At 39.1% G+C, this 17336-nt stretch overlaps 1 long non-coding RNA gene across 1 annotated transcript in view; it reads right to left on the bottom strand.

The window, feature by feature from the left end:
* Positions 1–3375: 3375 nt before the first annotated feature.
* LOC121510086 overlaps positions 3376–17336 on the bottom strand; it is a 50463-nt gene continuing 36502 nt past the window's right edge. The window contains exons 3-4 of the long non-coding RNA XR_005991915.1: positions 11816–11911; positions 3376–4291 (exon numbers count right to left, since the gene is read on the bottom strand). This is a non-coding gene — a long non-coding RNA (uncharacterized LOC121510086). The remainder of the gene's footprint in view (positions 4292–11815; positions 11912–17336) is intronic.

Genomic DNA, 17336 nt, shown 5'->3' with positions numbered 1-17336 from the left:
TGGTGGTTTTGTGTACTGTTGCATGTGTAAGTGTGAGACTACAGTGGATTTGCGTGTCTGTCTGTGAGGGGATAGGTGGAGGCCATCTTTCATCTCTTGCTGTGATCAGATATTCTACATGATATGATATGATGATACAGGCCCAATTAAGGGATGGGGTTGTGTGAAAAATGTGATGACAGGGCAGGCGGAAGACTAGACTGTGATCTGACATCTGAGAGGGGGAGAGATACAAGGGAGAGAGGGGGAGAGAAAGGTAGACAGAGAATGGGTGAAGGTGGGGGGTGATGAGGAGGGACTGATAGGGCTGAGAGACAGTTTGGGGAGAGGGTAAGAGTGATGCTGGTAAAGGAAATGAAGATGGGTAAGCGTGAGAAAAATAGTCTGTATAAATGTTAAGCAGGGACGGACAGAGAGAATTAATACGATTAGGAAGGAGAAGGAAAATGGGATGATGAATGGAGAGTGATGAAAGATAGAAAAGGGAGGAAAATTAGGGCCCCTTTCCATAAGAAATAATTTGTCAGGGATGTTATGGATCCTACTTTTAAACCTTTTTTGCAGTTTGAATGGGATTTTTTTGGGAAACTTCCACTAAAAGCAATTATTATTTATCTCTAAAAACATTAACTAGAGTTTAAAAAATACTATTCCAGCCTTGTTTTAAGTCTCATACTCAGAGTTGTATCAATTTGACAAGCACTAATACCCTAAAACTGCCCCGAATGTGAAATGGAGCTGTTTTTGAACAGGGAGGCTTCAGGGTACTGTCTAAACATTGTTTCCCCACATTTCCGAAGTCGCTCTAGATTAACTACAGCTGTGTCAGATGTTGGATTTTGATCACATTGCTTTGATCACTCTGCCTGCTTTTATCAGCACGCATGCTCTTTTCATAACCAAATAGGACCCAATTATGTCAAGCACATTGTTCTTTACCTGAAGTGCCAGAGCAGTACACTGTAAGGAGGAAATAACTCGACTAAAACAACACCTTAGGGAAAAATATGCTTTTATTTAGCTGTCAAAAAGTGTACTTGTTAGACTCCATCAATTACAGGAAATGAATACAGGTTTAAATGTACAGGATGTCTTTATCTCAAAGTTTTATTCCATTTAAAATGTAAATGTCTTCACAATGATCTGGGAGGGGGAATCACAGATGGGCAAACGTCAACTTTTCATCTGTTTGGATCAGACAGATTATTGTCCTTCAAAATATTGCACACAGATTACATCTTTAAAGACAGATATTTTCAAATGAATTGTGAAGTCATTCCTGTTAACACACGTTTTGAAGCTATCTGAGTATTGTACCCCCATGGGGTGGCGATATGCCATCCAAAAAACAAAGAATACTTTAAAATTGTACCTCTTACACATACAAATTTTTATAAAAATATTTGCTTAAAATAAGTTTAATGTAAAAAACACATTCATTTGGTGAGGTTTATGCTAAAATCAAAGTAATGCTTAAAAATCGTGAAATTTCAGTGTTCACATGAATATTCTTGAATGACTGTGATCAGGTTGGCTGCAGCCACCTTCAGGTACAATGGGGGCAGCGTTCCTGCAGATCCTTGAAAAGTCTTAAACTGCACATTTGAATTTCACTTTACTTTGACTTTTACAATTTTTAAACATCATCCTTCACAAATTGTTGCATAAATAATCTCTGGAATTGAGGGAATTTAGTGTTGGATATAATTTTCCTGGGAGAGGACCTTCAGACCCCTCTCTGATTTGATCTGACTCACTGTGATGAAATACACTCTATACTGTTGTAAAACAGGAGTCTAGGTCTCAAACAGCTGGGCAACTTAAAAATCCATGCAGCCCACCTTTATTTAACAGGTTTTCCCCAAAAAATGCATTCATCTTCTTCTTAATAGTTACATTTTCTAGAATCTGCTTAGTGCACCTGCTAAACTATGTTTTGATAGGTATCAGTGTGCGACATATTGATAGAATAGAGGGATTAAATGTTCAAGAAATCATGAAATTTGGGCATTTATGGTCCAAAAATGATTGCCCTATGCCGTTTGACATGTGATAAACAGTGCAGCTCTATTCTGTATCTGTATTGATTTTTCTCAGGTCAAGCCTAATAAAAAAGGTCTTAAAAAGTCTAAAATGTATTTTTTTAAAAACATGTAGGAAACCTGGGGGGCCCCTGGTACCTGGCTACATATAGTGCTTGAGCTAAATATGTTAAGAACTGGACTCGGCCTTGGCTGTTCAAAATCACTCACGCTGCCAACTGTGGGAGCAGATATGCCTCGTGTATCACAAAACAGCGTAGGCATTTAAACCGGTGATGATGGTGTTGCAAAAATCCATTCCGTGGCAGAAATTTAACCAGTGATGGTGTTAATACCGGTTTACCGCCCACCACTAGTCCCTAGGTGTTGGCACCTTTATTTAAGGGGTTGTGGGCTGAAAAGTTTGAGAACCTCCTAGTTTATTGGCCTCAAATATGTCAAACTTTTTCTGTGATTTTACAGAAAAAATTAATCCAGACCCAGCTCTAGCAGTATTCTGGGATAAATAAATATGTACATAAATTTGTACATTTTGCAATTCTCCATTGACAGAAATAGGGGTGTGTTTTGGCAGCAATCTGGCGATACTATACGTATTGCATAGGGCTGGGTTCAAAAAATTGATTTTCTAATTCAGATTGATTTTTTTGTTTCAGTTTTCAATATTGATTCATTTTTCCAAACATCGATCTTTTCTTACTGACTGTTAAGTGTATGTTACGCTTTATTATGATGATTGATCAAATGTGTTGGTCAAGGAAAAGTATTTTCAGGAAACAAGTTTGGGGTCAGTTTTTTGTGTGAACTTTAATTTTCTTAATATTGTGCCTAGTTAGAAGGTTTCTAATTATTAATTAAACTGAAAGTATGATTTCTGCCATTAGTTCTCTGATACTCCCTTGTATATTCAAACAAAACAGGTAGTGTAGCTGAAGTATCCCTAAATGAATTGATATTAAATTGAATTGAATTGAATCGGAAATCAAATCAAATTGGGACCTTGTGAATCGAAATTGAATCAATTCAGGAAATCAGTGGCAATACCCAGCCCTAGTATTGTGATACAGGGGTGCTGATAGTGATATATTACAATATTTTTGTAATTTAAGATACATATATTTGTACGTATATGTGGGTGTTTATATTTATGTTTATTTATAGAAATAAATAACTATGTAATTTTAAGTTACTATGAAATATAACATAACAGAATTAAGCTATTAATAAATTGTATTAAAAATGTATGTATACTATATAAATAAAAATTATATGATGTATTAAAAAATATATGGTCCTGCATCATCTAGAGTTTTAACTCTTTTTTTGTGCAATTTGAAGATGAGGATTTTTCCCATTTGTTGTAATGGATTAAAATGCTTTAAGGATTTCAAAAAGAAAAGTGGAAATATAAATGAATATAGAGTAAATCTTTTCATGGTACATCAGCTTGCATGTCTTAACGTAATGACAAGGTGCTTGTGGAGGAAGACCAATCCTCATGTCCAGCTTCAAGGACTGATGGACTGTGTTGTGAGGAGGGCATGATGTGACGGGCCAGTGTATTTTTTAATCATATGACAGTCATTCTTAACGACACTATGATGGCACAGGTCCTTACAAAAAATATTAAGTATTGACTGGGTAATTATGGTTACATAAGTTAAAGTCAGCGGTAGCTTCAGCAGGCCTCTTTCCCGTTAGCTGTTAGCCGCTAAGCTATTGCTATGATGCTCAGGTTCATCCTGTTGTCCAGGTATTTCACTCTGGCGTGGCGTATCTTACAAACAACATGACTCCTGTTTAAGTCTGTACAGTCTTTAATGTTTTGGAAGCCAAAATAAGTCCACATATCTGCTACAAATTGCAGCAGAAGCTGCACTGCAGCGGTAGGCATGAGCAACCGGCTCGCTCAGACTGGAAGTCTTGTGTGAGCTTGTTGTCTAAGCAGAGGAGAAGAGGAAGTGACTGTTTGCTGCCAACTAGCGGCCAGGGGGTGAAATTACACCACAAACTACTGCACAAAGTAAATTATTATTTAAAAAAATATCGATACTGCATTTTAAAATATCAATACAGTATTGCGCCACGAAATATCGCGATATATCAGTGTATATTTTCTAACACCCCTAGACAGAAATAAAAAAAAGAGTGCAGTGCTGGTCCAGGTGTCAGAGATAGCGATCTGAAGTGTAGAAGTCTTGAAGCCAAAATCCAGACTCTTCTCTTGTTAATCCAGAGGACTCGGTTACCTGGAAAAAAAAAAAAAAGGACTTTTAATGACCATTCTAGAAATTTCAGGTGTTTATTTACTTTCTGTACCATATTCATTGAAGCTTCATTCAAGCTTTATCAGCCTTCTTCAAACTCTTAACATATAGGCTACATGTTCTTCAAAACTGCAGTTTGTGCCCAGAACTGACCTAAAGTCTAATAGCAACCTGCTGGTTACACTTAAAACACTTAACCTCTGTGTCTACAGTAAGGGATTGCTAAAGCATGAGGGACAGTGCTTGTTATAGACTTTCATCACATCCCATGGCTAAAATCCCTGAATGAAAGGAGTTCAGTGAGCTGTGAGTTCCCGGTGTACTTGACAGTGACAAAGGCCTCGACAATAGCCGCTGACATTAGTCCCCCTCATATCACGCTGCACTTTCCTCCCATTGTTCGCCCTGCACTTCTCACATGTATTGTCTTACGTGATATCCTTAGAACCTGATAAGATGCCGGCTGAAGGTTTTTGTAGCTGAGGACACAGGCCTGGGAGTGTCTCAGGGTTACAGCTGCTTATTATTCTCTCATAGAGGAGACTGGGAGACTGGAGGGTCTGGGGAACGCCTTATCGGATCCCCTTTACACCCTGACTAACCTGGGTTACCTGCACCTCCAGCACTTCCTCCATTACTACTGCCATACCTGACACTCCCTTCCTCCTGAAAGACATTATGGTATTATATTTCCTTGAAACTATAGTGCCTGCTGACAAGCATGGGAGGTATTCATGGGCCCGATATGAATGTATAGCTTGTACAAAACAGCTGGGGTCATTTTGAAACAGAAGAGTGCCAAACTCGTTGAGTTAAATCCTCAATCTAAAGTGTGATTGTCTGCATCAATGAAAGCAGAGAAACATGTCAATTTAGGATCCCATGACTAGAGAAGTTCCTTAATCACCTTTACCTGACTAAGATATTTATCTGATAAGAGGGATATTCCTAGATGGCTGATTTATCAATTTAATGCCATTTTCAATTCAAATTGGTCAAGTCAAATTGGTTTGCAGAGTGTAGCTAACATTTGGAGCTTTAGCACCACCAGTCTTCACTTTTCCTTGCAGGCTAACATCCATGTCTGTGCTGGTTAATAACATAGACTGAAGAAAATATTGGACAAAGCCACAGTGACATCAGCTGTCTGGTTACTGAAGAGGGCGTTTAAATGTACTTATTTTGACAAAAGTAAAGCTACTTAGAAAAAAAAAAGAAAACCACACAGAGCATCTGTAGCAGCAGGAAACAGGAAGTGATGCCATACACGCCCTGTGTCAGTGCCACCCAGGCCTCAGTGTTGACTGGCTGGTAGTTGTTGCTTCAAGCCAGTGAGATAGTATTGTGGGCGGGACATTAGGTCAGTTTGTAGAGAGTGAAAACAAAGCCAGAGGGGAACATGTACCTTGGAGTGCAGAAGCACACCTTTTAATTAATTAATTTGATCAATTATCTATAAAATAATCTGCTAAATGCCAAGTATGGGAATCAATAATCGGCCAGGCCAATAATCAGTCTACCCCTGTAAGAAACGCTACCTCAAACTAGCTTTGAGTCAACCTAGAAACAAAGAAGTAGCGCTGAGGCTGGTCCTGTACCTCCTAACAAACAGCTACAACCTGCTGACTTATAGTCACATCAGCCATGTTGCTAATTTTGCATAACTGTATCCTTATCAAACCAAAACAGATGAGTTAATGAGAAAAAAATCCATCCTCTGTACTGTGTTTGCCCCCAAAGAGATCATTTATTCAATCTAATAACTTTATGAACAAGGCTGTAAAAATGTTAGGCTAATTCTTGCTGTAAAAATCAGCATTTTAACGCTGGGTATGTATGTGGCTTCCGGACACTCAGGGAAATGCAGTGTAGCATTTCCACATTTGCTCTATTTTTCAACCCAGGAGTTGCTGCTTGGTTGTACATAGGGGTGGGTGATATAGAAAAAAAATACACATAGACTTCATATAGATCTGTCACTGCATCACTCTCCTATGATGACTGTAGTGTGTCACATCTACTCGCTGTTTCACTCCCAGCGGACCTTTAGGGATGCAGTCTCTTAAGATCGTCAAAAAAATTTGCTAACTTTGTGAAGATCGTCGACATAAATATTTTTTTGGCACCCTGTCAGATAAGAAACCATGTAGCAGTTCCATATAGAGCAGTTGAAGCTATTTTAAGGCTATGTTTAATGACTAAATGTTAAGTGAGGAGCGCGGGGCTGCAAAGGTAGAACATGATTTCTGTGCTTTGGCAGATGGTTGACACATTCTATTTCTTCACGTTCTAAGATCATCCTATCCCAGTGTATCCACAAAGTGGTTACATGCCACTTTGACCAGACACAGCCTACATCTTTATCTCAACTTTTGGAGCAAAATACTGCCACACAGCTCCATGCATGAGATATCAAAATGACGATCATTTTTGTTGGATCAACAGTGAAATTGTGATTATTAATCATGATTCATTTCTGATTCAAGGGACTTTTTCCATTGCTTATTTTTCATTTTTAAAAAAGTATATCCTTCCACTAACTTAAAGCCAAATTCTTCTACAACATTTTGCCCACACTGGCCCCCAACAATTGGTCAGACATGGCACAGTGGTGGCCGCTTAATACACCCCCAATTCTGATGTTTGGCTACACACTGTATATACTCAGAGGTAGCCTAAGTAAAAAGGGACAACTACATAGCATTTTCTGTGGACAGAGCACATATTTTAACACCAGCAGTTGTGTTTCTTTGAAGGTAAAAAATCATAAACACTATTAAAATTTTCTCTGTTAGAGCATTTTAAGCATGACAGTTGCCACTAACTAAAACTACAGCCTGCTAGTGGGCTTCTGTATTGGAGCTTGGTCACAATATTTGACTGGCATTTTGCACTTTAATTCATGATGATATTGATACATTTTTATCGACTTGTAATTCTGGCGCCAACTAGCAATGATGACGATGTTACACTGATCGGTCCACTTATTTCTAACTGATACAGAGCATCACTGCACTACCTTTATGAGACTTAAAAGACCTGGCCTTTTACTTTGTGGCCTTTATGGAAGTCTGCTAAACATTTTGCGTTTCCAGGCTATGAGTGAATGAAAGAGAACTAAAATCCAAACTAAGAAAAATAAAGAAATTGAAAATCTAGAATTAGATAGAACTACAAAAACTTTTTTGTTTGTTTTTGAAGCTGTTTTTACTAGTATCTTTTCAGGAGTGCTGACATCGTCGTTGTTTGCAGAGATGAGAATATTGAGGGATCAGCTCTTCTTTTCTACCTTTAAAGTGTAGTTACCAGTGGAAGCTGTACTTCTATGATGGTGATAGTGCTTTACTGGTGTAGTCTTTTAGAGTGGTAAAGAAGACATCAATTCTGAAACGATTTTTAAAGGGGCTTTGTAAGTTGAGGAATTGAATCAGTGGCTGCTCTACTGGCTGATACTGCATTATTATTGGTGGTGTTGGAGGAATTTTCTGGATTGGAGCAGCTCTTCTCCATGACTGTAACAGAGGTGTTTCCTAAGGGGTCACTCTTGTTGCATTTAATGATTTATTCCATCAGACACTTTGAATCTATTGAAAATGGGTACATCCATTGAAAGTTGTTAAAAGTCAGCAAATCTCTGTTTTTTCTGATGAATTCAGAATGTACAAAAGTAGTGTTTTGGCCAGGCTGCCTCCTTCTACAAATTTCTCTGATGTTTGGTTGACAGTACAGAGAGTTCGGGGTTGGCAGGAGGTCCCTGGGCCATCAACAGCCAAACTCTAAAAGATGAAGGGAGGTGGATTCGACAACTCAAGCACAAACCTCTGCCTGCTCACATCACCTCAAGGGCACACATTGAAAAAGCCTGGCCTGCCTGTCTATCTGTGGCAGCTGATCTTAGTCAAAGCTACATGTGCACCTTTCTGCATCCTCCTCATCTTCCCTGCTGACTCTGCAGTTTAATGCTTGGATATAAGGATGACGTCTATAGTGTGTGTGTATGTAGGAGCGCTTTGTGCATTTCTCTCAGTATGTGATTACTTGGTTACATCAAAAATAGAAGTGATAATGTGACGATCAAATCCTGGTATTTAATTAAAATAGTTGCAGTAACTCTTGCTACTAAAGTGTAAAGCATATGAAGAATGTGGCCATTATTGTATCACTAATGACACTGCAGGTGTTTTTCCAAGTAGAATAGGATTGGGCATTAATATTGTATCCCGAGGTATTAAAAAATAGCAACGTTATTGCTTTAATTATAAAGACAGTGCTGCGTAATGAGCACGTTTATAATAAACGCCTTGGGAGAATATGTCCATTCCCACCAGCAGATCCACTGTCTGTTAGTGAAGATGCCTTAAGAATGATAATAGAACTCCTGCTAATGATGTTGGGACAATTTGGCAAACAACAAACACAAACACACCGGTGCATAGAAGCTCCTGTGTCATGGCCTGGCACAGTGCTTGTATAATGTGGATTTTAAACACCTGACTGGTGGTAATACCTTACATCCAGGTTAAAATTTGAGGGTGGATGTAATGGTTTCTAAAAAGGAATACTGCCAATCCTAATGTAGAGAAATAACTTCAATATTAACAAACAGCTCTATTTTGAAAGAAGGTGTGTGACATGACACTTGGAAAATTAACTGTTGGCAACTAAATACTACAGAAATACCAAAGTATTTTAAAAGATAGAGTAGTACTTGCTCCTAACTTAGAACAATTATCTAAGAAAATGATAATTCTTTGATATCTGTCAACAACTTCACAACTGCTTGATATAATGCTTGAAAGTTTCCTGGAAAAGTATTTGACTAAAATATGATATTTAACCGAGTCATACATTCAGTAGTGTAAGGAGGTTTCCCTACTAATGTCCAGCTGTAAAATGAGGATGTTTAGTATGATTTTTAAAAGGATCATCTTTAACAAACTTGAAGCTTTTCATTCTGTTCATCAACTTCAAACCAATTGGCTCGTAGCACAAAGGGAGAGAATGATTCCACATCACATCGAAAAACGCAAAAACTGGAGTATTGACTTCTCAGAGTTAAACATTTCCAAGTTGATTTTGACTCCATTCTGAGTGAAATGATCTTCAGTATTTGAGTTATTTGACAGTGTTGATCCGTGTTAGTTCTGATCTAAGCTAGTGGCCACTACAATTTCAAATCTGGGGGTATGTGTTTGCGGAATTCCCATCATGCCCTTGTGCTGAGTGTTCTAGACATGTTTTAGATGTGTGTAGTTGTGTTTGGATATTGCCTGTTGTACAATGACCCCTGCTGGGGTTCTTTTGCTCATGTTTCTGGTGGATTGTTTTTGTTTTTGTTGTGAGACACATTTGCACCATGTGGGAGGTTACCTACTAAGTTAGCTCCCACCTGTGACTCAGTGCATATTCTTCAAAAACTTGAAATGACTTACTTTAGACTTTTACTTGAGATGATTTATAGACCACTTTTTAACTTTTACCAAAGTAAATATTAACCAGAGTAACTGTACTTTTACTTTAGTACAATAGCCATGTACTTTATCTTCTTCTGGTCAATGGTACATATAAAAGTTTCGATAAGACCTCTGATAAGACTTATAACAAAAGTATGCTCCATTAACAAACAAAAGTATGATCTGTTTTCTATAGTAGTTCCAGTTTAACTTATCTAACTTTATAGGGAGATATGATGCTGGATTTTTGCCTAATACAGTTATCAATACTGAGATATATACATGGTGTCCAGACCTCAAACTTTAGCCCTTAAAACACACTTTTAAAGTATAAACTAATAAACAAACCTCATTCACTAGAATATATTTCGAGGTCCAAGGAATTATGATGAACAAAGAAAAAAACACTGTTCTTGACTTCAGCTGACGTAAGTTTGTTAGTCTCAACTTTAACTCCACAAATAGTATTATTTGTATTTAAAGTGAATATTTACAGCTGATATATTGGTCATAAATATCAGCAGCTGATATCATCAGATTCCAATATCATGCAGATAATATCATGCATCTCTAAACTTTTTTGTATTTTGTTGGTGATTTAAATTAATCGGAACATCAAGTTGTGCATGCCTTTCCTTCCACAACACTATTCTCTAAAGTTATTGTTGTGTTAAGCCCTTGGCTGTTAAAATGGATAGAAGATACAATGTTGTTTTAGCAAAATGAAGCAAAAGCTAAAAAATGAAAGATAAAACAAATTTCTTTAAAAGAGAATGATATACCTCAGTGTTGATTTATTTTTAACATGTCCTCAAACTCATCAAAAGCATCTCTAGAGTTAAAGTGCAATAAAAGGAGTTGTATAATATTATTCTAAATTTGGGTATTCTTTGATGCCAGCAGCTGAGATTTTCCCAGAGCAGATCTGCAACCATGCATCGTCGTCATGCCCTCCATCACAATGCGCATTTATGCAGAAAAATACAAAAATTTGGGGAGTGGGCTCCCCTCATCCACAAAAAAGGATTTCATGTCAAAGTTTCCCTTGGGAAATCTGACAAAGGCAGAAAGTAGAGCCTGGTGTTGCCCCAAGTCTGAAACATGGTGGAGGAGTTGTATGCCTTGCTCTCCTTCTGCTAACTACTCCCAGAAGACTGCAGTCAGATGGCTTCGCTCACCATGAGGAGGCAACTGATGCTGCTGCTGATCTGCAGAGAATAAGACTTGACTGAAGCCTCTCTGAGCTTGAGGAGACTGCTTATACAGGCGTAGTGCAGAAGGAACATTCATATGCATTAATGCATACAGGTACAAACATGTGCTCTCACAATGTGAAAGAATACCTCATTTGCATTCTATAATCGAGGACTGGAGTAGGCTTGGACCAATTCTGCTCTATACACAGATGCCAAAAAACAGACTTGGGGCAAGAAATAGACACGCATGTATGGATACCCTACATGCACAAAAATATGACTGACATACACACAAACACATCTCCCCACCATCCCATCCTCTCCTTTCTCTATCCATCTATGTCCGTGCTTCTGAACCTGAGGGAGACATATTCTTTTTATCTGTCAGTATGGATGGAAACAGACATGTTCAAAACACACAACAATGGCCTCCCCAGCACCAAGGAGGCTCTATGTTTTGTATGCTTGAAGCACTGCATTATCTCCTAAGTGTCTAGCAACCCTGGTATAGTAAATAATGGATGCTCTTCTTCCTTCTGAAAAAAAACCCTTCCTTCACTTCAGGGACCAGTCATGGTTTACCTGTATAAATGCCCTTTCTGTGTCTTTGGAGAAATGGATAGCACTAAAGGATGTGGGTCAGACGATTTCATTAGCACAGCATTTCTCTCTGTGTCTCCTTCAATCAGCCGTTTGACAGAAGCAATGTCACTCAAAATGTCTTACAGACACTTTTACGTGGAATTCTCTGAGAAATAGGATGCACAGACTGCTGATCCATAGCAGGGAATTTGTAAAATATGGCCCATATAACAAGAGGGCAGGACGTTATCTCTGAAAGGAGAGCGTATAATCACCTCTGAGATCAGCTGAATATCCTTCTCATCTTTAGCCTGGAGAGTCCAGTCGTTAGGCCATTTGTTTCTGGGTCATAATCTTCGTTCCCTGTTCACCTAAAAAACAAAGGATGGTCATACAGTTAGGGCTGTAGATGGCATTCACTTTAACAAGCAACAGTAGATACACTTGCATAGAATGCATACAGCTGTGCACATTTGACAGAACATGCATTAAATCAGTTCTCACTGGATAATTTTGACCTACTTGTTTCTCTTTTCTTTGTACAGTTAGAAGGAGTGGACAGAACTATTGTGTGCCACTATGTAACTAAGTCTCTTTGGTCTCTCCCTCCCCCCATCATTCTGAGGGTTACATCGAAAGAGTTTCAGCTATTGTGAATTATTTACTTGATTCACCATTCAGGCCTTTAACCTCTGAGCAAATGCACAGGCAGCTTGGGTTAAAAATACATTCCCACTGGATCTGAGTTGACTCCGTAAATGTGTATTTGTGCACGTGAGTGTTGGCAGGGTTATGGGTTGGAAATTTAAAACAGCATATAACCTGTGACACATAAAGCACCTTACTTTGTGTGTCTCTTTTTTACAGACACACGCTAAGGAGTCATCAGTGCATCATTATGAAGATTCTTTCTGTGTGTGAATCCAGGCTGTCCCAGTTGGGATTATTATAACAGAGCTTGATCTGTGCAAGAGCTATGAGTAAGATGTGGTGAGTCTGTGTGTGAAGGTGTATGTGTGTGCATGCTTGTTAGGGAGTCTTGAGCTGAGCATCATGACCTGGGAGAATGTAAGGGTGCGCCTGCCTTTGACTTAGAAAGTATAAGATGTATAGAACAAGCCAAACCATTAGCTCAAGTTGACTTCTTAACCACTGAAACCAGCTTTATTTTACTAAACAGTAGGCATGTTTGTGTTGCAAACCTAAAATACAGGTGTCCATGAAACAGTCCTGTCTAACTGCAGGCTTTCTGGCTGTGTGAATAGTAATGCCACCATGATATGTGGGCCTAAATAGATCTGCATGCACAAACACACACCAACTCTTCTTGGCCATGTTGCCGCGGTATGGCCCTGGCATGCAGCCGTGTTGTCATGGATACCCCCAGACACATCCGCCATCCCATAAGCGGGGGGATGCTGAGCGCTTCGGAGGGGCTGGCGCCGAACTCTCTCCCCCTCCTCCCTGAAACCCTCAACCCCCTTTCTCTATCCCCTTCCCCCCCAAAAGGCTCTCTGTCCCTTATTCTCACTGAAAAACCCGGCTTCCAAAAGGCTCTCTGCTCTTTCAGGGCAGGCCTGCAAGCACACCGTGGCTTTACTGTCCCAGTGTAGACCTTTTCTGCCAGGGTTGAGCCAAATATTGATATTGCATCATATTGTTGTTCTGACTTATCTACAATTAAAATTGCGGGCTCCCAATATTATTTTAACTTAAAAAAGCAAGACATATCTAATGAATCAGGAGAAGTTGACATGAGGATAGAAGAAGAGATAAGAGAGGATAATGTTGAACAGTCAAGGAAAGAAGAGATGAATGATAAGAAGTAAAACTGACACCAAATGGCAGTGAATAAATAAGTCAATCCTACTACCAATAAGGGACATTTGCATCTTCACCTAAAAGCACTGGATGTGACTGTTGTGCTACTTATGCTAACAGTATGGCACATCTCTGTAATATATGTCAGTACTCAAATGTGCAAAAAATGTTTTTTTTTTCTTTTTTTAGCATTTTTTTAATCAGCTAATTAAGATCATAGCAAATAAAAGATTAATTTGTATTTCAACTGCAAAATATGTTAATAAGAATAAAATGTGTGGGCTTAAGCAGAAACTTTTTCATCAGAAACTTGCTGATAAAGAAAATCATAAATCTGAAGCCTTTAATGTTAATGGTGGTGTAGGAGAACAGGTGTTGTGTTATAAAAATTGACCGTGTTAACTGGAGACTTTTTAGCTTTTCGATGTCTAATATATGCTTAGCAGATATGATATGGACATCGATATCTGTTATTGACCCAGATGCACTCATATAGTCACTGTCCAAATTCACACCACCATGTGAATTCAGGCATATGAACTGTTCCTAAAGCAGGCTACAATACTTTAGATTAGCACAGTAAGCAGATACATCGGGTCAGGCTTCCTCATACTTGGGATTGTAGAATCCACGGTGAGTCAAAACTTTTCTTTTGGGAAGACAGGACGAGCTGAGTAACTCAGGGCTCCACAGACAGCACAAACAGTTAATACGTCAGACACAGCAATGTTAACATTACCAATAGAGCTAGCGCTGCTAATGCTAACAACACATACACCTCCTGCAGCATCAGTGTCGGAGACAGCACACCGAGGAAAATACTTGCAGTGGGTCTGCGGTTGAAATTACACTGAGGATGTAATAAAATATGTTTGAAAATATTAGTTCTTGGAAATTTGGAATCGATTTAGAAACGTAGACAATATTTACAATTCCGACATGAATAATTTTTTTCCTGCACCTCTAAGTTTGAAAGTAACAAGAAAATGTAAAGATGCTAAGAGGTGTGCTTATTTTTCTCCTTTGTCTCTTCTGACATCACTGCTGTATGATGCTGTCACTGTTGTTGTCTAGCCAAACTTGTACTAACTGGACCTTTATATTGCTTACACATGCATACACAGTCACCTCCACTATACTGATAAACAGAGACGCCTGAATAGACTGTGGAGGTCACTGATGCTTCTAACAACACTCCTAGGAGTCTTTGGACAATACCTGGCTCAGGTATATGGGACATCAATACAGAGGAACCACAGGAGAATCTTTGCACATTAAGGTCATCTTTGCTGCCTGTGAGTGAGCTGCTTCGCCCACACAGTGAAGGACAGACTGTTGTTGACATGGCATGCTCTTTACAGCAGTGCGTTTTCATCTGGACAAAGAGGTTTTTTTTATATGTTGTATGTGTGGACGGGATGAAGACAGATAAGGAAAAGCTCTCAAAAGTACACGCCTATGTCACATGTGGACAAGGCAAATAGATGTCTGTTGTGTTACAACGGCTGTATGGCGATGGTACCACATTAAAATAGGGTGTTCAAAAAAAAAAAAAAGAGGAAAGAACATAGCTTTAAATGAAGATATAGTTGCATTAAATCTTCAGACTTTTTTTCAGAAATAGTGACTGAATATTCAAAAACCTTTCCAATACCTTTCTTCTCATTTGGTGAGTATTAGGTTCATGAATTTTAAGGCAGAGGCTTGTTTATAATGGTATCGATGTCTGCAAACATGAGTAAGGAAATAACAGCATATCTGCAAAAATCCAGCATCGTGCGTCCCTATAACCTCACATGCCAGATGGATGTGTTTCACACATCCATCTGGGAAAACTTAAATAGGAAACATTTGAGAAAAGGCAGAGGCTTTGAAAAAAACTCGGAGTCTGATTGGATGAACGTTCTGTCTGTCACATCTCTACGGGCCAATAAGAGCAACGAAACACCTGACGTAGCTGCTATCGAGCTGCGCATGCGGAGCTATTGAGGAATAACATGAAACATAGTGACTATAGACATGTCAGTACTCCACTTTTGTCGTTTTTGAAAAGAAAACAACTCATTGCTGTTCTTTGTTCTTCTTTTAATGAAGAAATGTTGTCAAGTTTTGATAAAACTGGCACTTCAGCAGCATCCACGCTAATCTCTCCCTCCATAACTGCACCAGCTCTTGCTGCTGCTTGTTTACGTCACGACTCTGCTGCGCCTGAAAGTACAACCCCTCGTCGCTGATTGGTCCTGTCACTTTCTAACCGGGCCCAAACGGTTCAGATGGGAGCTTAACAAGATGGATTCGCCAGTGAAAAACAAGGAAACAGGTGTATCCATCTGCTCTGCAAGGTTAGCGTCCCTAATGATTATCACAGAAATACTTTATTAACGTATTGTTGATGGTGGTCATTTCATGATTTAACCCTATGATTCTCAACCCTATTCTGGACCTGAAACTACAATAAACTATTATAAAATTGGAGCACAGATGGTAAAATGAGACATCAGATAGTATTTAATGCCATACCAGCACCAATTTAGATCTAACAGACCTGAAATTGTTCTTAAAAGGGGGGAAACATTCCCCATGTGTGAATGTAAGTGTTTGCCCTAAGGGCTCTGGTTAAGCCTGTAATTTATCCTGAACTGATCCTTTTCATTAGCCATTATCAATAATTCAACATCACACTTGCTTTAATGGTTTAATGTGGGCAAGGCGTCAATACACACACATCTATACTTCATACACACACTCAGCTTAATAGCACTCACTCTCTTGGCCTGCATCCAATGCCACTGAGGTGAGTATAGATGTGTAAACATGCACATAACCCAGTCAGAGCACCTAAGGCTTACAAAGTACAATCGCTATCAAAGTGAAAAAACATTTTTCACCAGGAGGTGACCATAGGATCCCTTGATTTAGAATAGAAATCATTCATAACGCCCCCTGCAAATGTCTGTTTTTACTGTATTTCCAGTTTTACTTCCAATAAAAGGGCACATCAAATTCTCCGCTCTGAGGTAAGGAAATGAAAGGGTTAATCTTTTATGATGTGTCCCCTCCCCATCCGTGCTCTCTTTTGCCCTCCCTTTCATATTCACCAGCATGGCAGTGCTCAGTGGCTGCACATGTGCTGAAAAAAAAAAAAAAAAGGAATCCTCTTTGATTGGAAGACTAATTTGAAGTGTCAATTATTCTTATGCAAATGAAGGTACAGTTTCTCACATCTAAAATGGGTTCAGGGCACAGATGGGTGTGCCTTTGCGTGTGCGTGTGCCTCTACAAATCCAAAAAACATACAGCGCCATCTCTCCAGCCCCCACCCTCCAGCCCTATACCTCTTAGAGAAGAAAGCTGACATACAAAGACAGCCGGCATAATGGGACGAGGATATTTGCATGCACATTGTCCAAGCTGAACGGCAAACAGATCATAAATTGAGAACACAATGCCAAAACAGTAACAAAGGCGCAGAAGTGCAAGTCAGCGCCCAAAATAGTCGACAATACGCCGGCATGGTTCTATGTTGTAATGTAAATAATGAAATGATGTTGGGTAAACAGGAACACAACAAGAGCTTGGATGTATCATGGGGAAGTATTGTGGGCAAACAAAACAATTTACTAAAGGTTGTGTCATTGAAACGCTTTCCAGTAGATTTTTTTTTTTCTGCTTTTGCCATGGCAGAGGTGCAAGTGAGAAATATAATCCCAGAGAAAGAGGTACAAGGAGATCCTGTTTAAAGAAAAAGGGAGAGAGAATAGGGGAGAAATTGAGAGCGACAGAGTGTGCCTAAAAGCATATGTTCATGTCTAAGTACAGTGTGTGAGTAAGTGCACGCTCCTTTTTATGGTAATTAAAGCTCCTGACTCCAACCTGAATCTGGATGAGAGATTTAGCCTGACAAAGAGAGACAAAGTACGGATGAAAAAGAAGAAAGAAGCAGACAGACAGAGGACTCTACATATAGACTCTGTT

Source organism: Cheilinus undulatus, linkage group 5 (assembly GCF_018320785.1).
Source record: "Cheilinus undulatus linkage group 5, ASM1832078v1, whole genome shotgun sequence".
In the NCBI taxonomy this organism is placed as follows: Eukaryota; Metazoa; Chordata; class Actinopteri; order Labriformes; family Labridae; genus Cheilinus; species Cheilinus undulatus.
The sequence above is the reverse complement of the archived record's forward strand: the minus strand, read 5'-3'. Positions and strand labels throughout refer to the sequence as shown.